This window comes from Lithobates pipiens, unplaced genomic scaffold, assembly GCF_037356315.1.
Source record: "Lithobates pipiens isolate NorthernLeopardFrog02 unplaced genomic scaffold, aLitPip1_a1.2 Scaffold_13, whole genome shotgun sequence".
In the NCBI taxonomy this organism is placed as follows: Eukaryota; Metazoa; Chordata; class Amphibia; order Anura; family Ranidae; genus Lithobates; species Lithobates pipiens.
This window is the reverse complement of record NW_027507718.1, coordinates 333,050,014-333,073,181: the sequence shown is the minus strand read 5'-3', so window position 1 is coordinate 333,073,181 and position 23,168 is coordinate 333,050,014. Positions and strand designations below refer to the sequence as shown.

The 23,168-nt window shown below is 43.1% G+C and overlaps 1 protein-coding gene across 1 annotated transcript in view; it reads left to right on the top strand.

The window, feature by feature from the left end:
* SLC10A7 (solute carrier family 10 member 7) overlaps window positions 1-23,168 on the top strand; it is a 303,157-nt gene that overhangs the window by 193,026 nt on the left and 86,963 nt on the right. The window lies entirely within an intron of this gene.

Below are 23,168 nucleotides of genomic sequence, written 5' to 3'. Positions count from 1 at the left end.
CAAATGACCCCATTTTAGAAAGTAGACACCCCAAGCTATTTGCTGAGAGGCATGTTGAGTCCATGGAATATTTTATATTTTGCCACAAGTTGCGGGAAAATTACAAACTTTTTTTTTTTTTCACAAAGTTGTCACTAAATGATATATTGCTCACGCATGCCATGGGCATATGTGAAATGACACCCCAAAATAAATTCTGCTGCTTCTCCTGAGTACGGGGATACCACATATGTGGGACTTTTTGGGAGCCTAGCCGCGTACGGGGCCCCAAAAACCAAGCACCGCCTTCAGGCTTTCTAAGGGCGTTACAGTTTTGAAGGCCATAAAATGCCAAGATGGCACAAACCCCCCCCCCAAATGACCCCATTTTAGAAAGTAGACACCCCTAAATTTAGGGGTACACTAGTGAGACTAGGTAATAAATGGCGGGTGCCCTGAAACTATAAAAAAATAACTAACCAACCAGCGTCACCTGTAACAGTTATATGGTGATCACTGGTGAAAGGGTTAACTAGGGGGCAATCAGGGGGCTTTATGCGGTAGTATATGGGGGTCCCTGGCGCTATAAAAAGCTGCGGCGAACCTAAATACCTACCTGCCTAACTAGCGTCACCTGTGACACTAATACAGCGATCAGAAAAACGATCGCTTATTAGGCTGGGTTCACACTGGAGCGATGCGGGAACGCCACGAATGCGCGGCGGGTTCCCGCATCGCATGCCTCCCGGCGGCAGTTCACACTGCCCTATGCGAACTGCTGGGAGTGTCAGTGAAATGTTAATGACACCCCCAGATCAGTTCGCATATCGCAGTGTGATCTGCAAACTTGGATCGCATGGTGTGAACACCCATGCGATCCGATTCTGCTGCGGACCAAAAAAAGGGTCCCGTGCGAGTTTGCGGCGGGTGCGGCGGGTGCGACACGAATTCAGCCATACTATCTGTATAGCTGAACTCGAATCGCACAGAGATCGGATGTGATTTGCACTGCAGTGCGGTGCGAATCACATCCGTTCTCATAAACCGCTGCAATGTGAACCCAGCCTTAGTGACACTGGCGACGGGGGGTGATCACGGGGTTAAACCTTTATTGGGGGGGTTAGGGGGGTACCTTAGAACTAAAGGGGGCTAACCCTAACTGCCCTAACAGTTATTAGTCACAAATGACACCTGCCGGGTGATCAGGGGGTTAAACCTTTATTAGGTAATAAATGGCGGGTGCCCTGAAACTATAAAAAAATAACTAACCAACCAGCGTCACCTGTAACAGTTATATGGTGATCACTGGTGAAAGGGTTAACTAGGGGGCAATCAGGGGGCTTTATGCGGTAGTATATGGGGGTCCCTAGCGCTATAAAAAGCTGCGGCGAACCTAAATACCTACCTGCCTAACTAGCGTCACCTGTGACACTAATACGGCGATCAGAAAAATGATCGCTTATTAGGCTGGGTTCACACTGGAGCGATGCGGAAACGCCGCGAATCCGCGGCGGGTTCCCGCATCGCATGCCTCCCGGCGGCAGTTCACACTGCCCTATGCGAACTGCTGGGAGTGTCAGTGAAATGTTACTGACACCCCCAGATCAGTTCGCATATCGCAGTGCGATCTGCAAACTCGGATCGCATGGTGTGAACACCCATGCGATCCGATTCTGCTGCGGGCCAAAAAAAGGGTCCCGTGCGAATTTGCGGCGGGTGCGGCGGGTGTGGCGGGTGCGGCGGGTGCGGCGAATGGCTGAACTCGAATCGCACAGAGATCGGATGTGATTTGCACTGCAGTGCGGTGCGAATCACATTCGTTCTCATAAACCGCTGCAATGTGAACCCAGCCTTAGTGACACTGGCGACGGGGGGTGATCACGGGGTTAAACCTTTATTGGGGGGGTTAGGGGGGTACATTAGAACTAAAGGGGGCTAACCCTAACTGCCCTAACAGTTATTACAGTCACAAATGACACCAATGCAAAAAAAAAAAAAAAAAAAAAAAAAAATGACATTGGTGTCACTGTGACTGGGGGGGCAGGGGTAATTGGGGGGGTGATCGGGGGGTAAAGGGGGGGTGTGAGTGTGCCTGGCATGTTCTACTGTGTGTGGGATGTGTTGGTGCAACTCACTGATCCGCTCTCCTCCGTGTCGGAACGAAAAATACCGACACGGAGGAGAGAATACATCACTTCCTCTCCTGTGTTTACATTACAGGAGAGGAAGTGATGTCACCGGGGATTTCCATTCGTCGGGAGCGATCGCGAGGGGGTGGCCATGAATGAATGGCCGTCCCCTCGTCCGGGATCGCTCCCGAACGAAAACCGACCGCCGCAGGCACCGGGCGGGGGCCCGATCGGGCCCCCGACCCGCGGGAGGCAAATCACGTACATGTACGTGCTTATGCCTGCCCGTGCCATTCTGCCGACGTACATCGGCGTGCGGCGGTCGGCAAGTGGTTAAATGATGGCAGTTGTGTACTGATTCCTATTTAACATTAGCTTAAATGCGATTGCTAAATTCTGAATCTCCAGTTATGAGAGGGTGTGCACACTTATACAACCACATTATTTTAGTTTTGCATTTTCAATTGGATTGTACAGTTTTCAGATCACATTAAAGGTGGAAAAAGTTCTGAAATTATTTCTGTCTCATTTTTTTTTACGTCATAGAAACCTGACATTTTAACAGGTGTGTAGACTTTTTATATACACTGTATGTAGGGCCTTCATTTCATATTAAATATATTAAATAACACAATTATTTATAGAGATCTAGAGCGAAGACGAGAAGGGACAGCTGTTAGAAGTAAAGGAGATTAAGGGTATTTTGTTCCATTAAATGTACTATTCCTCCAAAAGAACAATGTTAATGTCCATTTAAATGTTCATTTTTGTGTTCTAAAGACCAGTAACCAGAAAATGATTGCTAGGCCTGGAAATATGCTTGTTTTAACACTGCTGGGTGAAACAGTTAAAAAATTTCTCATCTATTTTAGGCAGAAATATTGTTGATTTTGGTTCAATCGGTCATGTGAGGAGAAATTGCCTACTGACTGCATTTGTTTGCTTTTTTTTATATAAATGGATACGTTAGGAAATCTGCTCAATGACAAACATTCGTGTAGAAAATGTACAGAAAGCTTTGCAGGCAAACCAAATCAAGGCATGAATGCCGAAGCTTTGCACTGTAGTAGTTTGAGATTCTGTTAGCCTTAGAAGGGTTAACATAAAGCGGCACAGCAAGCGTGTGCAGGATATTTTATTGAAGAAAACACTTCTGGCAGATGAATTCTCATGAGGAACACAAAGGCTGTAATGTGATTTGGCCATGCCAACATAATAAAGGGCCCCTATCAGTAGTGTAAAACAGTATGGCGTAATAGTGTATATGTGTGTATATGGAACGCGTATACATTTTACAGGGTCCCATGGGGCTTTGTCTCCAACTGGGAGCACATGGACAAGTAGGATTTTCTGAGACTTCTCAGAAGTCATCTGCTCCTGTGTGTTTGATACATTTTAAAGAATTGCTCTTGCCTTCTGATCTCTTCTGAGATATCACATCCTCTGCATTCCTTTAGGGCTTATATACACAGGCATCCAGAGCCTGCAAGGCCCTTGGACGCTTTCTGCTCAGCACTCGAATGCTTTAATGACGGGTAATAAACTGGCCTAAAGCATGGTGTGAGGCCTTAAGACCGCAGGTAACATCGCAACAGATGTTTCGGGACAAAGAGAAGCAGCGTTACACTTTTTATTTTATTTTATTTTTTTAGCCGTTGCCTCTATGCTTCCTCTCACACGTCAAGGGGTGTTTTTCTAGGCTCTGGGGTGCATAGGGTCATTCAGGCAAATATACCATGTCCCTTTTTAGATGCTTGTAGGTGGTGCATTTATTGACCTGAGGTGTAAGAGCAGGGGACCTTTCAAGTAACCCATTTTGCTTCTGAACTGCTGTAAGGGCTCATTCACACTACACACGGCAGCACAGTGGCTAAGTGGTTAGCACTTCCGCCTAACAGTACTAGATTCGCCAGTTTGAATCTCAGCCACAACGCTACCTGCCTGCAGTTTGCATGTTCTCCCTGTGCGGGTTTCCTTCAGGTACTCCGGTTTCCTCCCACGCTACAAAGGCATGATGGTAGGTTAATTGACTCCTGACTAAATTGGCCCTAGTAATATCTCACAAAAGTGACAGGGAGGGAAAATGGTTAATTGGGCCCTATTTGGACATTTTCACTTAGGGGTGTACTCACTTTTACTCTCAGCTATGTAGCCATTAATGGCTGTGTTAAAGTGGAAGTAAACCCATGGATTTATACAGTTAAAAAAAAAAAAAAAAAAAAGGCATGCCGGGAATGCTAACTGCACATTGGCTGTGCTCTCAGCCAAACTATCAAACCATCCAATGGCTGGTGTCATAACGAATCACATGTGCAGCACCATAGCAGTTGAAGATTAAACAGAGGCCAAGATGGCAGCTTCCTTGGCTGAAAACGATAGGGGAGTTTACTTCCACTTTAAGTTATTTTGAGGGGGCAGCAAGTTTACACTGTTATCCAAGCTGTACACTCACTATTTTACATTGTAGCAAAGTGTCATTTCTTCAGTGTTGTTACATGAAAAGATATAAGAAAATGTTTACAAAAATGTGAGGTGTGTACTCACTTTTGTGAGATACTGTATGGTAGGAATGTGAGTTAGGGACCTTAGATTGTAGGCCCCTTGAGGGCAGGGATTGATGTGAATATATAATACAGTATATATGTAAAGTTCTGCGTAAATTGACGGTGCTATATAAGTACGTGATCTAAATAAATGAGGCAAATGATCTGTTTTCCTGTGTGTGCTGGTTTTGGCGATGTTTAAACATTTCACAAAGGGGGTTATTTACGAAAGGCAAATCCACTTTGCACTGCAAGTGCACTTGGAAGTGCAGTCACTCTAATTATAAGGGGTAGATCTGAAATGAGGGGAAGCTCTGCTGATTTTATCATCCAATCATGTGTAAGCTGAAATGCTGTTTTTTATTTTCATCACATGTCCCCCCTCAGATCTACAGAGACTACTTTCAAATGCACTTGCAGTGAAAAGTGGATTTTCCTTTAGTAAATAAACCCAAGTTTCATTCGCTGAACTTCAATGCATTACAACATAGGAGAAAAACTGAAAGCTGCGATGCTGAAAAATGCGGTTTTGCTGCAGATTTCCATACAGCTCTTCACTGCACCTGCCGCCTGCATTCTAAAGTGAACAATTGTAGAAAACCCTTGTGTTTTGTGTGTCCTTGTGGAGGGCAACATTATTCTAGTGCAGAAAAACGCTGGTCTCTGCACAAGTGTGAAAGGCAGACTAAAGTGTAACTATACACAAATATATGGGAACATTTTCTTAACACAAAATGAATAACCAAGTCATTTTCTGCTAGGTCTCTAGGGGTCTGTTTCAACAGGTGCTTGTTTGCAATCGAAATGCTTCTTTCCTTATATATTTAGCATCCCAAGTCAATGGGATGGCAAAAGCAGCTTAAATTCTGTATCACAACATGATCTCAAATGTAAGTAGAAAGCAATTTGCCTGTAGATTTAACAGTTTCAAAAAAGTTACATTTGCGGGACATTCCAGGAACGTAACTGTAACATTTTCTTGCTCTCTCAACCAAGCTGTCAAACTATCCAATGGCTGGTGTCATATATGATCACATGTGCAGCACATGGCATTTGAAGATTAAACAGAGGCCAAGATGGTAGCTTCCTTGGCTGAAAATGATTGGAGGGTTTACTTCCAAAAGCAGTATACACTATATTGCCAAAAGTATCGGGACACCTGCCTTTACACGCACATGAACTTTAATGGCACCCCAGTCTTAGTCCATAGGGTTCAATATTGAGTTGGGGTGGGCCTTTTGTATCTTTAACCGCTTCAACTCTTCTAGGCAGGCTGTCCACAAGGTTTTGGAGTGTGTCTATCGGAATGATTGACCATTCTTCCAGAAGCGTATTTTTGAGGTCAGACACTGATGTTGGACAAGAAGGCCTGGATCGCAGTCTCAACTCTTATTCATCCCAAAGGTGTTCTATCAGGTTGAGGTCAGGACTCTGTATAGGCCAGTCAAGTTCCTCCACCCCAGACTTGCTCATCCACACTATATTGCCAAAAATATTGAGCCACCCCTCCAAATCATTTCATGGAGGGAGGATCATGGTGTGGGGTTGTTTTTCAGGGGTTGGGCTGGGCCTCTTGGTTTCAGTGAAGGGAACTCTTAAAGAGGAAGTAAAGTGCTGCCTGTGCTTTTTTTTTCTGACCTGCAAAGTAAAGGCATAATGTGCTAGTATGCTAGTGAAACTTATCTGCAAATGTAGCCCTCGTTGTCACCGCTGGAAGCCGCAACCATCTTCACCCCTCTTCCTACCGGGTCTGTGGACTCCGGCTGTCTGACTGGCCGGAGCAACGTGACGTCACTCCCGCGGCTCCCGCATGCATGCGGGAGCCGCCAGTCACGCCACAGGGTTCTGAAGAAATGGCACGGGTGGCTGTTCCTTCAGAGCGCATGCGCCGATGACCTAATTGGCCGCAAATACAGTTAATGCACCATTTAGGAGAGATTTACAGTTTCTCTAGGTAAGCCTTATTATAGTCTTATCTTCGGGTGCAAACAATCAATGGAAGTTTGCTTCCACTTTAAGGCGTCAGTACACCAAGACATTTTGGACAATTTAATGCTCCCAAACTTTGTGGGAACAGTTTGGGGATGACCCCTTCCTGTTCCAACATAACTGCGCACCAGTGCACAAAGCAAGGTCCATAAAGACATGGATGAGCGAGTTTGGAGTGGAGGACTGGCCTGCACAGTCATGACCTCAACCCAACAGAATACCTTTGGGATGATTTAGAGCAGAGACTGTGAGCCAGGCCTTCTCGTCCAACATCAGTGCCTGTTCTCACAAATGCACTTCTGGCAGAATGGCTAAACCTTGTGGACAGCCTTCTCAGAAGAGTTGAAGCTGTTATAGCGGCAATGGGGGAGTCAACTCAATATTGAACCCTACAGACTAAGACTGGGGTACCATTAAAGTGGGGTGCCCCTAAAAAAAAAAATTAAGTCAGCAGCTACAAATACTGCAGCTGTTGACTTTTAATAACCGGACACTTACCTGTCCCAGCGTCCAGCGATGCGGGGGAACGAAGCTCCCCCTCGTTCCCTGCTCCGCTCGTGGCACCATCATTTGTACTGTGGGCACCCGGCTGTAGCTTCACAGCCGGGCACCCACTGCGCATGTGTGAGTGGCGCAGGGCGCCGTGATACACCACACAGTCATCTGGGACACGTGACAGGTCCCAGATGACTGTGCGGTGCGAGGGGAAATGATGTCACCAGCCCAGGCAAGGAAGAAGGCAGACTACGAGGGACCCCTAGCAACGGGTATTTAGAGGTGAGTAAAAAAAAAAATTTTCCCCAATTATTTATTTATTTTTAAGATTTTTAAACACTTTTTTAAATTTTTGGTGGCAACACCACTTTAAAGTTCAAGTGCCTGGTGTAAAGGCAGGTGTGCCAATACTTTTGGCAGTAGAGTGTATCCTGGTCAGCATTTTGTTTGGATAGTAAGAAAACAACCATAGGCTATGATTAGCAGCACTGTGCAATGCAATACATTCTGAAAGGTTCTAGTGCTGCCCTTTCCTCTCCCTATGTGAATCTTGGTGTACTTGCGGTTAAAAAAGCTCACACAAAGGCTTTAAATACAGTACATACATGACTAGATTAAATGGTGTCACTTGTGATTAAGATTTGTTCCTGTTGGCACATTTGCACTTTATTGTTTTATGTTTATACAAGTGTAATTTATAGGGATGCACCGAAATTTCGGCCGCCGAAACATATCGGCCGAAAATGGCCCTTTCGGCAAAAAGCCGAAAGAGAATTTCCGCCGATACTGGTGCCGAAAATGGGGCGGGGCTTGCGGGGCTTGGCCCCGCCCCCGGTGCCGCCCATCACGGGGGGGTGTCCTTCTATCTTTAGCTCTCCTGCTCCCCTCCCTCCTCACCTATGCTGCAGTCAGCCTGTGGGGTCTCGCTCTAAAGTCCCCCTCTCCACAGCGGTGGCTGCATATGTCTCCTCAGCCGATGTGTAAATCAGCTGTGCAGGAGCTGGGCACGATGTGCACTGTGAAAGTGAAACCAAAGCAGAGGCGTCTAGCAGTGTGTGATGTGCTCTCTGCCTCCCCCTAGAGTGCAGTACCCAGCATGGAGATTAATGAAGAGCTGCAGCTGCCAATTTTAAAAAAAGACTGTCTATATATGTTTGTATGCCTGTGTGTTATATGTATGTATGTTGTATGTATGTATGTATGTATGTTATATGTATGTATGTGTGTTATATGTATGTATGTGTGTTATATGTATGTATGTATATATATATATATATATATATATATATATATATATATATATATATATATATATATATATATATATATATTATGTATGTATGTATGTATGTGCATGTTTGTATGTATGTATGTGCATGTTTGTATGTATGTATGTGCATGTTTGTATGTATGTTGTGTGTGCATGTTTATATGTATGTGTGTTGTGTGTGCATGTTTATATGTATGTGTGTTGTGTGTGTATGTGCGCATGTATGTGTTATATGTGTGTTGTATGTTTTATATGTGTGTTGTATGTTTTATATGTGTGTGTGTGTGTGCACGCGTTTTTATATGTGTATGTTTATATGCACTGGTGAGGCACAGGCAGGCTACATGGTGGGCACTGGTAGGCTGCTGGCACAGTGAGGCTGCATTGATCTCCTGTAGCATGTCCGCAATCTCTGACCAGCTCCTGTAGCATGCCTGCAGTCTCTGACCATCTCCTGTACCATGCCTGCAGTCTCTGACCATCTCCTGTACCATGCCTGCAGTCTCTGACCATCTCCTGTACCATGCCTGCAGTCTCTGACCAGCTCCTGTACCATGCCTGCAGTCTCTGACCAGCTCCTGTACCATGCCTGCAGTCTCTGACCAGCTCCTGTACCATGTCTGCAGTCTCTGACCAGCTCCTGTACCATGTCTGCAGTCTCTGACCAGCTCCTGTACCATGTCTGCAGTCTCTGACCATCTCCTGTAGCATGCCTGCAGTCTCTGACCATCTCCTGTACCATGCCTGCAGTCTCTGACCATCTCCTGTACCATGCCTGCAGTCTCTGACCATCTCCTGTACCATGCCTGCAGTCTCTGACCAGCTCCTGTACCATGCCTGCAGTCTCTGACCAGCTCCTGTACCATGCCTGCAGTCTCTGACCAGCTCCTGTACCATGTCTGCAGTCTCTGACCAGCTCCTGTACCATGTCTGCAGTCTCTGACCAGCTCCTGTACCATGTCTGCAGTCTCTGACCATCTCCTGTACCATGCCTGCAGTCTCTGACCATCTCCTGTACCATGCCTGCAGTCTCTGACCATCTCCTGTACCATGCCCGCAGTCTCTGACCATCTCCTGTAATATGTCCTCAGTCTCTGACCATCTGATGTATGAAAATATTTTTTAAAAACAGTCATTTTCGGTATCGGTGCTGTTTCGGTATCGGTTTCGGTTTTCGGCCTAGTGTATTTTTCATTTTCGGTATCGGTTTCGGCACCAAAAAACCGATTCGGTGCACCCCTAGTAATTTACAATCCCTGTACATTTGACATACCTTTAGTGTCACACTGACACTTTACTTGCTTTTACTTTTTTGCACATTCACAGGGCTGTACTTACTTTTCTTACTTTCTATTTTATTTATATCCATTCACAATTTTAATTAATTTTAGTGTTGGCAGCTTTCATATTTCATTTGGTGGCGCAGTAATTATAATAATTTACTAATATGCAGCACTGATATGCAGCACTAATGGGCACTCATAGGTGGCACTGATGAGGAGGCATTGACAGGCATCCCTAATGGGAACGAGTTTACATCCTTAGTAGGCTCTAGTGGGCATCCTTGATGGTTCTGCACTGATAATGCACTGATTATCAGTGCAGACTCCCCCCCCCCCCTCCCCAAATCAGGAGAGCTGCTGATCGTCTCTCCTCTATTCGCGCTGACAAGGCGTGAATAGAGAAAAGGCCGATAAAATGCACTTCCTGATTTTACACAGCTGATCATATGGTAAAGGGCTTATGTCATAGGCTCTTTACTGGAATCAGAGATGCGATGTGTCAGAGCGGCACACCACACTACCAATCGCCGCACTATGCACCCTCGCAAGCTACTTATCCTGCTGGACGCCACTCTTAGGCTGTCATTTTGCATACACAAAGGCTTTCTCCCTGCAATGTAAAGGCATAATGTGCTAGTATGCATCACATACTAGCACATTATGAAAGACTTGCCTTGAAACAAAGCCCTCCAGTGGCACACTGTCATCGCTGAAGAGCCGTGATGATGTCACTCCTGCACACGCCCATGGCACAGAGCTCCAGAGGAACGGCACAAGTATACCGTTCCTTCAGAGCGCATGCTCCAGTGACTTCACTGGCTGCCAACCAAGTGAATATCGCCTAAACCGTGCAGGTTTAGGAGATATTAATTTAGCCTACAGGTAAGCTTTATTATAACAAGTTACTTTGAGGATTAAAAAAAAAAAAATACAGTGGCTTGATGTATATGATTTATGGGAATGAATCATGGCAATTAACACTTCTCTGTTTAGTATCACTTTAAAGTGATATTAAAGGCTAATTAAAATAAGTAAATAAAAAACAAATATGTTATACCTACCTGCTCTGTGCAGCAGTTTTGCAGCAGTTCCAATCTTCCTCTTCTCAGGTCCCCCACAGGCGCTCCTCGCCCCTCCCTTCTGTCGAGTACCCCCAAAACAAACAGTTTGCAATGGAAGCACCCAAGCAGGCATGCTCCCGAGCTGCTGCTCTGCGTGTCAATTCAGGCACAGAGGCGTAACTTGGCCCCTCCCACTCTTTCCTCATTGGCTCACTGGCTGTAATAGCAGCAGGAGCCAGTGGCTCACGCTGCCATCTCAGCCAATGAGGAGGGAGAGTCCCCAGAGAGCCAATGCTCTTGTGCACATCGCTGGATCGAGAGGGCGCTCAAGTATTAGGTGGGGCTAGGGGGCAGCTGTACACAGGTTTTCTTTTTTACCTTAATGCGTGGAATGTCAGTTTTTAGAACCACTTTAAGACTTCCATTGTGATGTTCCAAAAACATCTGAAATTTGTGGATATTATGATCACCCCATAAAATCGGCCTTCTTTGTTCTAGCAATGGACAAAATATTACTTTGTAAACTAATACCTCTAAATCATGTGGGGTTTTTTTTTTTTTGTTTTTTTGTTTTTATTTGTAACAGTAGGAAAGTGTAAGTTTAACTTGGCAAAGTGATAACCTGGAAATAGAATTACATTTAAATCAGTTTATACCTGAGCCCTCTGTGTAGTTTGTTGTACAGACTATAGCTTTAATATTCAAACACATGGCAGCAATTTTATACAAAATAGAAGTAATTGTTTATGAAAATTATTATTTTACAGGTAATAATCATTGTTGCCACTATATTTTTACTGGTTGCAGATTTGTATTGGTTTAGTAGTTCTTGCATTTAAAACCATGACTATAAAATTAATGTAAATATTTTTAAAATGCATGCCAAACATTTCCTTCAAAATAATGAAATATTTTTGAGGCTGTGTTAAGTCTTCCCTTGCAGAAAGTTAGATTTCTGAAGCCCCATAGCACAGCCTGGTGGCCAAGAGGAGTGTTCTTTAAAGTACAGCAAAAGTATTTCACTAATAAAAAATAGAAATGTAGTAGTATACAAGGCATGTGTGCCATAAATGATACTAAAACATACTTGGTTTGAAATGATGCTACTTTATGTTAAATAAATTTGAACGCACTGAATATGCAAAATCATAAAATGCAGAAACACACCATATTGTAACTAAACAGAACATATTGGAGTGTGTGTGTGTTCGTATAAAATATATATATATATATATATATATATGTATGTGTGTGTGTGTGTGTGTGTGTGTGTGTGTGTGTGTGTGTGTGTGTATATATATATATATATATAGTTAGTATACAATTTTGCGCATAAGTTTACATACCCTGGCAGAATTTGATTTCTTGCCCATTTTTCAGAGAATATGAATGATACACAAAAACTTTTTTCACTCATGGGTTGGTGTTTGGCAGAAGCCATTTATTATCAATCAACCCTGTTTACTCTTTTTAAATCATAATGACAACATAAACTACCCAAATGACCCTGATCAAAGGTTTACATACCCCAGTTCTTAATACTTTGTATTGCCCCCTTTAACACCAATGATGGCTTGAAATCTTTTGTGGTATTTGTGGATGAGACTCTTTATCTTCTCAGATGGTAAAGCTGCCCATTCTTCTTGCCAAAAGGCCTCAATTTCCTGTAAATTCTTGGGCTGTCTTGTATGAATTGCAGTCTTTAAGATCTCCTCAGGGTGGCTCAGTGATATTGAGGTGAGATGACCACTCCAGAACCTTCACTTTATTCTGCTGTAGCCAATGACGGGTGAACTTGGCCTTGTGTTTTGGATCATTCTCATGTTGGAATGTCCAAGTATGTCCCATGCGCAGCTTCCTGGCTGATGAATGCAAACTTTCCTCCAGTATTTTTTGATAAGATACTGCATTCATCTTGCCAACAATTTCGACCAAATTTCCTGTGCCTTTGTAGCTCACACATCTCCAAAACATCAGCGATCCACCTCCATGTTTTACAGTAGTAATGGTGCACCTTTTATCATAGGCCTTGTTAACTCCTCTCCAAATGTAGTGTTTATGGTTGTGGCCAAAAAGCTAAATTTTGGTCTTATCATTCCAAATAACAGAAGGTTTGAGGTGTCTCTGCGCTTATTGGCATATTGTAAGCAGGATACTTTGTGGCATTTGCATAGTAATTGCTTTCTTCTGGCGACTCGTCCATGATGCCAATCTTTATTCAAGTTCCTCCTTATTGTGCATCTTGAAACAGCCACACCACATGTTTTCAGAGAGTCCTGTATTTCACCTGAAGTTATTTGTGGGTTTTCCTTTACAATATTCCTGGCAGTTGTGGCTGAAATTTAGTTAAAACCAAACCACGGTCAGGTAGACCAACAGAACTCCTCATTTTCTAATTCTTGATTAGAGTATGAACACTGCTGATTGACATTCTCAATTCCTTGGATACCTTTGTATAGCCCTTTCCTGTTTTATACAGTTGAGCTACCTTTTCCTGCAGATCCTTTGACAATTCTTTTGCTTTCCCCATGACTCAGAATCCAGAAACGTCAGTGCAGCACTGGATGAAAGATACAAGGGTCTGTCAGGAGTCCAGAAAGTCATTGACCTTTTATACACACACATGAATTACGAGCAAACAGATCACAGGTGAGGATGGTTACGTTTTAATAGCCATTCAAACCTCTTTATGTCAACTTGTGTGCATGTTATCAGACCAAAATCACCAGGGTATGTAAACTTTTGATCAGGGTAATTTGGGTAGTTTCTGTTGCCATTATGATTTAAAAAGAGTAAACACAGTTGACAATAAATGGCTTCAGCCAAACACTAAAAAGTGAAAGAAATGTTTGTGTTATCATTCATATTCTCTGAAAAATGGCCAAGAAATCATAAATTCTGCCAGGGTATGTAAACTTATGAGCTTAACTGTTTGTGTGTGTGTGTGTGTATAATATTTTTTTTTAAATATATTGTTTGTTTAGGAGGAACAGCATTAAGGATACGCCCGAAGAGTGAGCTCACATACCTATGGACAAGAGTACATATACACCTTCCATAGTAGTTGAGGCTACTTATTCAGTATTCAGATACAAATATATGACTGTTATAAAAGTATAGTTTGATAAGCACTTCTTCTGTAGCAGTCATCAGACCCATTTTATCTGAGATCTGGTATTACAATGAAGTGTCTTTGCTGGTATACAAGTGCTGCTGATAAAGGGTTCCTAAACTAATGTCTCTATATAGTTTTTCTCTAGTTTTATTGCCGTTAATGGATACAAGTGTAAAGTTGGCGGAAGGAAGAATGAGGGCATATGGGTAAGCTGGGGTGTGTATAAAGTGGGGCTTGGTAAGGAGTATTCAGGTCAAGAAACACATTAATAAGTGTTTTGGGGGGAAGAATTATTGGGGAATGCTCTTTTCTCTTCCTCACCCACTTTACAGTAGACAAGGAATTTTATGACCAAATATTTCAGGCATGTTATGCAATAAAGGGGAAATAAGGAAGCAGAGAGTTTAATTGATCTACTTAGAGTTTGATTCTTTTCCACTTTGCTTCTGACACCACCACCATGCACTATGCTAGGTCCTGGGGTGGCTATATAATTAACGCACCTTAACCAAATCCATTGGGAACAAAATTAACAAATCCGTAACAAATGGTAAAATGTGTTAGAAAATACCTGGAGCTTATCGCAAGAATTTTCATAGATTTGGCTTCATTGGACCAGGTGCAGGTTTTGGATCATCTCTGCCTGGCAATCTGGAACAGGACCAAGTGCTTGGAACTCCTCAAACTGGAATAGAGCTTGTAAATGAATTGAGACTGTGCCGTCACCTTCACAGACAGTTAAGTAGGGGTAGTTGCATTTGTAAGTGATCCACATGGATTGCAGCCTTTTCAGTAAGGGCTTTATTAGGCACCTTCTAACAGTGTCTGGTGGCAGAGATTTGGTAGAACCTGTATAGTGGATTCATCAAGTCCCATGATTCCATACCTGTCATATAATCTCCTGTTTTGTATTATAAAAATGTGCACAACATAGAACACCTCTTTGGAGCAATGGAGATGCGTTGCTGGACTTGGGCACGGTGAACTCTATCAGGTTTGGGCAGAGGAAGTGGTTTCAAATAAATACAAGCTCAGATCTTCACATTGCTGTTAACTTGTTTTAATCTTTTGACTGTCATGGCGTATTCTGTATGTTTTTTGCAAACAGATATGCGTTTGTCACAGGAGGCTTGCTGGAGTGCAGTACTGAGCCTGGAGTGTCCATAGTAGACACTCCATCCTCCGTGCAGCTCAGTAACACTGGGCTCAGTGTTGCTCCCTGCCCTAAAAGTTGAGCTGTTAACCACTTAAAGTGGTTGTAAACCCTTACAACACACTTGGACCTACAGGTAAGCCTAGATTAACCTACACGGTTTAGGAGATATTTGCCAAAAGACAGGCACCGCTGTCTACGGCGCAGGCGCACTGAGCGCGGCTCCCATGCACATGCGCGGGAGTGACGTCATCGCGGCTTCGTCGAATGACAGCAGAGGAGCGGCGAGACCCACCAAGAAGATGGATGCGCTGGACTACAGGGGACAGCGGTGACTTCGCTGGCTCCTGTGTCAGGTAAGTGACACATAATGGGCTACTATGCGATGCATAGTAGTCCATTATGCTTTACCTTTGCAGGGAATGAAAGAGGAAGTAAACCCATTAGGGTTTACTTCCTCTTTAAGGACTAGCCTCTTTTGGAATCTAGGCGTTTACATGTTTAAAACAGTTTTGTTTTGCTAGAAAATCACTTGGAACTCACAAACATTATATATTGGTTTTTTTTCTAACACCCTAGAGAATACTTTTTTTCACACCATATTTGCGCAGCGGTCTTACAAGTGCACTTTTTTTGAATAAAAAATAAATAAAACAACAGTAAAATAAGTCCAATTGTTTTTTTATATTGTGAAAGCTAATGTTAGGCCGAGTAAATTGATATCCAAGATGTCACGCTTCAAAATTGCGCCCCGCTCGTGTAATGGCATCAAAGTTTTACCTTCAAAAATTTCCATAGGCGATGTTTTAAAAATTCTACAGGTTGCATGTTTTGCGTTACAGGGGAGGTGTAGGGGTAGAATTATCGTTTTCATATGCGGACCCTACTCACGTATGCGTTCGCTTATGCACGCAATCTCATCGGGACAGGGCGCGTTCAAAAAAAAAAATTGTTTTCTTATTTATTTTACTTCATTTTAGTTTATTTTTTTTTCACTGTTTAAAAAAAAAAAAAAAGGGGGGGTCACTTTTATTACTATTACAAGGAATGTATACATCCCTTGTAATAGAAAAAAAGTATGACAGATGCTCTCAAGTGTGAGATCTGGGGTCAAAACGTCCTCAGATCTGATATTTGGACTAAAATGCAGAAAAAAAAAAAAAGTCATTTGAAAAAATTTGCCTTTAAGAGGTATGGGCGGAATTGACGTTTTGACGTCACTTCCGCCCTCCTATGGTATGGAGACGGGTGGGGGCCATCTTCCCCTCACTCGTCTCCGTACACAGACACGGAAAGGTCACGATCGCCGGCGGAGGGCGCGGGAGAGCAGTGGGAAGGGGGTGGCACCTCTCCCACCACCGATAACAGTTATCTTGCGGCGAATCGGCCGCAGAGACCACCATTATCGTAAACCGAACCACAGGCTCTAAAGATGGATACCTCGGTTGTGGCAGCAGCTGCTGTTACCATCTTCAAACTGCTGACGTATATCTACATGAGCCGGTCGGCAAGTGGTTAAGTAGCTGGAGCATGATGGAGATGTTGTTCCCCATCATGTCCACCTTCCTCAAAAATAACATTGGATGACAGGGAAAGGATTCCATTTCTGCTGGACAGCCCAAGAGCAGCTATGGAATCTGCTCACAGCAATTCACTTCTAAACACACGGGAGGTTGACCTGATGGGGAACAAGTCTCTTAGAATCCCTATCAGGCGGCGCCAGCTGTCCGTATTTAGCCCTGCTTCTTTGACTGCTAGGATGCTGGTGGTCTGCATCCTAATAACCAGTGAAACTAATATACAATACTAGGGGTGCACCGAATGGAAATTTTGGTGCCGAAAAGGAAGGATGCACTAGGATGAAAACCGATACCGAAAATTACAGTTTTTAACCACACGCCAGTATATATTAGCACAATGGCAGCGGTGGGCAAATGGGTGTACCTGTACATCCCCTTTAATTGGCGGGGCAAGCGGGCACACGCGCCACCGCGTACAGTGTGGCCGGGACCGCTGGACTCTGTCCGCCGGTCTCCCGGCGATAGTGTTACGGAGCCGTAGATCGGGGAAGTGCCTATGTAAACAAGCCATTTCATCGTTCTGCCCTGTCACATGACAGAGATCACTGCTCCCTGTCATTGGGAGCAGTGATCGCTGTCATGTGAGTTGTAGCCCATCCCCCCCCCCCCCCACCGTTAGGACACACTTAACCCCTTCATCGCTCCCTAGTGTTTAACCCTTCCCTGCCAGTGTCATTTACACAGTAATCAGTGCATTTTTATAGCACTGATCACTGTATAAATGACAATGGTCCCAAAATAGTGTCAAAAATGTCCGATTGTGTCCGCCATAATGTCGCAGTCACAATAAAAATCGCAGATCACCGACATTGCTAATAAAACAAAATGAATAATAAAAATTCCATAAAACTATCCCCTATTTTGTAGATCAGGGGTTGACAAATTTGCTTGGAATCTAGGAGCCAGCTAAAAAAGTTAGGAGCCGGGTCCGTGACGGCGATCTGGACCTGTCCCTGGCCTGACATGGAGACGAGTGAGGGGAAGATAGCAGCGCCGTCGCCGCCCCCCCCCCCCCCCCGTCTCCAAGTCATTGCCCATAGCTCTTAGAGGGACATTTTATTTATTTTTTTCAAATGACAAATTTTTTTTAAATTGCATTTTAGTGTAAATATGAGATGTGAGGTCTCTCTGACCCTAGATCTCATATACAAGAGGACCTGTCATGCTTTTTTTCTATTACAAGGGATTTTTACATTCCTTGTAATAGGAATAAAAGTGACACACATTTTTTTTTTTTTTTTTTTTTAAAGAACAGTGAAAAAAATAAAAATAAAAGTTAAAATTTTAAAAAAAATATTTTAAACGCGCCCTGTCCCGCCAAGCTTGCGTGCAGAAGCGAACGCATATATGAAAGCGGTGTTCAAATCACACATGTGAGGTATCGCTGCGATCGGTAGAGTGAGAGCAATAATTCTAGCCCCAGACCTCCTCTGTAACTTAAAAAGTGCAACCTGTAGAATTTTTTAAATGTCGCCTATGGAGATATTAAAGGGTAAAAGTTTGTCGCCATTCCATGAGCGGGCGCAATTTTGAAGCATGACATGTTTGGTATCGATTTACTCGACGCAACATTATCTTTCACAATATTAAAAAAAATTGGGCTAACTTTACTGTTGTCTTATTTTTTTTTTTTTTTATTAAATGCATTTTCCCCAAAAAAGTGCGCTTGTAAGTCCGCTGTGCAAATACGGTGTGACAGACAGTATTGCAATGACCACCATTTTATTCTTTAGGGTGTTAGAATAAAATATATATATAATTTTTAGGGGTTCTGAGTAAAGGGAAGGAAGATAGGCTGGCAGGTAGGGAAAATTAGCATTGCATCCATTAGCATTGCTGGTTGTAATTCCAACGGCCACCACAAGAGGGCGCCAGATTCCAGAAGGAACCATAGGATCGTAGAAGGCCTCAAAGCCGGGGGCTAAATTACCGGCCGCCGGCGGCGCGGCCCGACGCGATCGCGCCGGGGGGGGTCCGCGGAGACAGCATACCCTCAGCTGTGCTGCCCAGGCGCCAGTTCGCTAATTCTAGTCGCAAATGCGACCTGGCGCCCAGGTTTTGTCGAGCCCTGTTGTAGATGCTATAACTTTTGCGCAAACCAATCAATATACGACGCTTATTGCGATTTTTATTTTATTTTTTTACCAAAACTATGTAGAAGAATACATATTGGCCTAAACTGAGGAAAAATTTTTTTTTTTTAAATATATTTTTGGGGGGATATTTGTTATAGCAAAAATTAAAAAATATAGCATTTTTTCAAAATTGTCGCTCTTTTTTTGTTTAGCAAAAAAAATAAATGCAGAGGTGATCATATACCACCAAAAGAAAACGCTATTAAAGGACGTCAATTTTATTCGGGTGCAACGTCATACGACCAAACAATAGTCAGTTAATGCAGTGCAGTGCCGAATCGCAAAAAGTGCTCTGTCAGGATGGGGGTAAAATCTTCTGGGGCTGAAGTGGTTAAAAAATACTTTTATTTTTATATACAAATGTATTATATTCGACTTTTTAATATCATCAATTTAAATTAATATGAATTTATTGTTGGCCATTATTGGCAACTTTAGTGCAAGAAAGGTGAAGAAAAAATGCAGTCTGCAGTCTCTTGTATCATGTTCCTAGTCTCTAACCATCTCTTGTATCATATCTGCAATCTCCTACTTAAACTTAAACACACTGCTAATAGTATAAGCAAAATTTCCCTTCGGTGCACCTCTAGCAGACATGATACGGAAGATGGCCAGAGACTGCAGACATGATACAAGAGATCCAAGCAGCTTCACCAGTGCCTGTCAGATGCAGCAGCCCACCTGTGCCCATCAGATGCAGCAGCCTGCCCATGACATGCAGCCTGCCAGTGCCCATTATGTACATTCTACTAGTGCCCATGACATGCAACCTGCCAGTGCCCATCAGGTACAGCCTACTAATGCCTGGTAATGCGATGTCACTCTGTGTGTCAGAGCTGGATCTGAATCGCTGTGCAGCCGCTGTAATGATGGCCTGCCTCCTATGACACACGGCACAATAATTCCTAGCATTGGATCAGTGTGCCATCTATCTCAAGAGGCGGGACATCGTTACAGTGGCTGCATGGCGATTCAGATTTCTCACACACAGCGTGAGATCACGCTACTAGGCACTGGGGAGGCTGTATCTCATGACACTCGTGAGAACAGCAGGAGGGAGGGAAGACTGACAGGGACTTGTGGGTATAATACATGTGCGGCATGGCTCCACCCCTTTTTCCGGTCCATTATCTGCACTTTTTTTTCCTTTCAGCCACCTGCCGAAAACACAATTTTCGGCCGATATGTTTTGGTGGCCGGAATTTCAGTGCACCAAAAATACAATACATTATTATAGTAATACTCAATAGCCCCACTTTGGTAGCTCTTGCATATCTCTGTATGCCAACTTAGTCGGTCTTAATTACCACCAGTTTCCTTATCTACAAACTACTAAATCTTTTTGAATTTATTGCTGTCCCAGTGACACATTGTGAAAGTGACACAAATAATAACTAACTGGGTCTATCTCATGTATTGAAACTATTAGTGCTCTGTGCACTTTGCAGTGTTTTGCTTTGCTGTACAGTGATCCCTTCCTTTACACTGATAAAATGCAGCATCTATGCATTTTATCGCAGCTCACTGCACCTCCAGGCCACACTGCAATATGAACAGGACAGTGGGGGAGATTTACTAAAACTGGAGCACTCAGATTTTGGCGCAGCTGTGCATGGTAGCCCATCAGCTTCTAATATCAGCTTGCTCAATTAACCTTTGACAATAAAACATGAAAGTGGGTTTCTATACAGAGCTGCACCAGATTATGTACTCTTTAGTTTTAGTAAATGTCCCCCAGTGTGTCCCAGCAGTGACATGCTTTCATCCAGTGCAGTAAAACACATAAAATGCACTGCATTATGCGTGCACAAGGCCTAACTATAAAACTATCCTAAGGCTTTCATGAATCGGACGCAGTTCCTTGTTTTTTTTTAAAGGGACCATACCACCAGAAATGTGTTGCAAATGTTTCCCTGATACTAAACTGGAGGCCATTTAAGCCTGAAAATCATCAAAAACTGTTATTCCTTGCAATTAAATTTTTTTTTAGGAAGCCTGCAGGAACGAGTAAGAACAATGGACAAGCACGCCTACTCTTTAAATCTTTGGTGATAAAGCACAGCCGCCAATCTAAGTGTAGTATAAAAGTAAATTTAATACACAATTGGATGTGGGTACTCACAAAAGTGAAGTAATCAAAGGTATTGGGTACAAATTGCAGGGTGTCCAAGAAGAGGGTACATCCAGGAGTCTTCTCACTAGATAGGCCTGAAGAAGGAGCGCATGCTCCGTAAATGCGTCGCCTATTGGTTCTTCTCATTCCAGAAGTGACATCATCCCTTGGCTCCCTGTGCGTTTCAGATCTAGGAAGTGCCGGAAAACACCAGTGCAGCCCGCTCTGAGCAACCAGTGAGAAGGCTCCCTGATGTACCCTCTTCACGGAAACCCTGCAATTTGTGCCCAATGCCTTTTGATTAGTTCACTTTTGTGAGTACCCACATCCAATTGTGTATTACATTGACTGTTATACTACACTTAGATTGGTGCCCGTGCTTGATCTCCAGCTGTTCTAGAAGTTGCTTCTTATTTTTCACTGGGCTGCCTCTCCAAGTGCTATTGCTTGGACTACATGGACTTTTATTAGTCAACTGTTACTATTCTTGACAATTTCCCACAGGCTAGCGTGCTAACACTTAGCTTGATGCTAGCGCCAACTTATCTATGCACACTCTTTAAATCTTTACATCTGCTCCTTATATAGATTTTTTTTTTCTGTGCGGGAAAACAGGTGTGCCTTAACCTAAATGCAGAACATAACAAATGGACATGGCTTACTTTTCTTTAGTCTGTCAGTTGGTATCTGACTGCTTTCTTCACTTGGACCTTTGCTCACACTTCAGCAGCACATTTGGTAGGAGTGAGCATGTAGGTAAAGGCACCACAATCTATACTTTGCCGTCCAGTTATTCCTTTACATGCATTGCCATATTTGTTTTGAGGCTATGACTTTTTCAATCCTAAATTGTTTTTATAAAGTTGTATCTGTAATTTCCACACTGGGCCAATTATCACATTTGACTTTTAGCAGGGCTGACTCAGTTTTCACCATAGTGGATGTTCCCAACACTTTACCACTGACAGTCACTCTGAAATATTTCTTATTAACCTAACAAAGACAATCTGAAATCAATATTTTACATTAGAATACAATGTTTTGTAAAGTCTTGGAAATGCATTTGCAGAGATTTGTATGGATTGATTTCCAATTTTTCTATCACTGCTTAGGCAAAGAGTCGTCTTTTAACACCGCTAAAATCTCAGCAATACATTGCAGTAGAGTTTCACATCAGAGGTGTAAATGGATTTCCTGAAAGTTCCAGAGCATGCCGGGCAGAGAAGGAAGCCTCTTTGCACTGACACAGTTGCTGTTGGAAAGCTCAGCTTTGCAAATGACTTTAACTGTGATGATGATGACCTTGCTCTGAAAAGGACAGATGATCATTTATTGAAGGAAGTTCATTCCTTTGCCTATTGCACATGTGTCAGTTGTCTTCTGCATTCTCGTTCTGCTGGATGCACATATTGCAGTCTGATCTGTAAGTCTGACTTTTTTCAGTGGATAGCCAAATGTGGAAAATAGGGTTGCACCGATACCACTTTTTTAAGACCGAGTACAAGTACTACTTTTTTTTCAAGTACTCGCCGATACAGATTACAGATACTTTTTTTTATTTATTTTTTTATGTCATGACCATGGACTGGGTCAGTAGTTTTTTTATTTTAATGATTTATTTATTTTTTACAATTTCGCTTTTTAAATATTTATAACCATTTTTTTTTTTAATCAGCCCTGTTGGAGTGTGTGTGTGTGGGGGGGGGGGGGGGGCTTTGGTGACATATCGGGGGTCAGACATCGTAAACACAGTTTACAATGCTCAGTCATGAATGGACAGTCAGTGATCACCGATTGATAGATTTACTGGCTCCTTCCTCCACTCTCCAACCTGACAGATCTGGGACAGGGGGGCCCGGAGGAGCACCGTATTAAGCTCATCGGTGCAACAGCAATTATGACCATGATTTTAACCACTTGTCTACCATGTCATTAATATATGTAAATTGGTAGATGTAGTTAAAGCTGTTTCATCTGTTTTCTCTCCATATACATATGCTAATACATTTTTAATTAAACCCTTTTTGGTTGTTTAACATACCTTATTTTGGACTCTTAGACATCATCAGTGGGTCTCTGTGGTTCTCTATTCAATGCAAGTAGGTTATGGCTGGTGGGAGAGGTCAGCAAGGTACTGTACATAGCTTCCTGAAAGCATAACCACACCCTACTTTGGTACTCCTCTCAACAGCCCTCTGTCCTGATGTAAGCAGTACGCTGTTGTGAGGAGTAATGCAAATATTAAAATGTATTGATGGGCCTATATCAGTCTGGAGAGAGTGGGCTTTCCTAGGAAGACTGCATTTGCATGTAAACTGCCCTG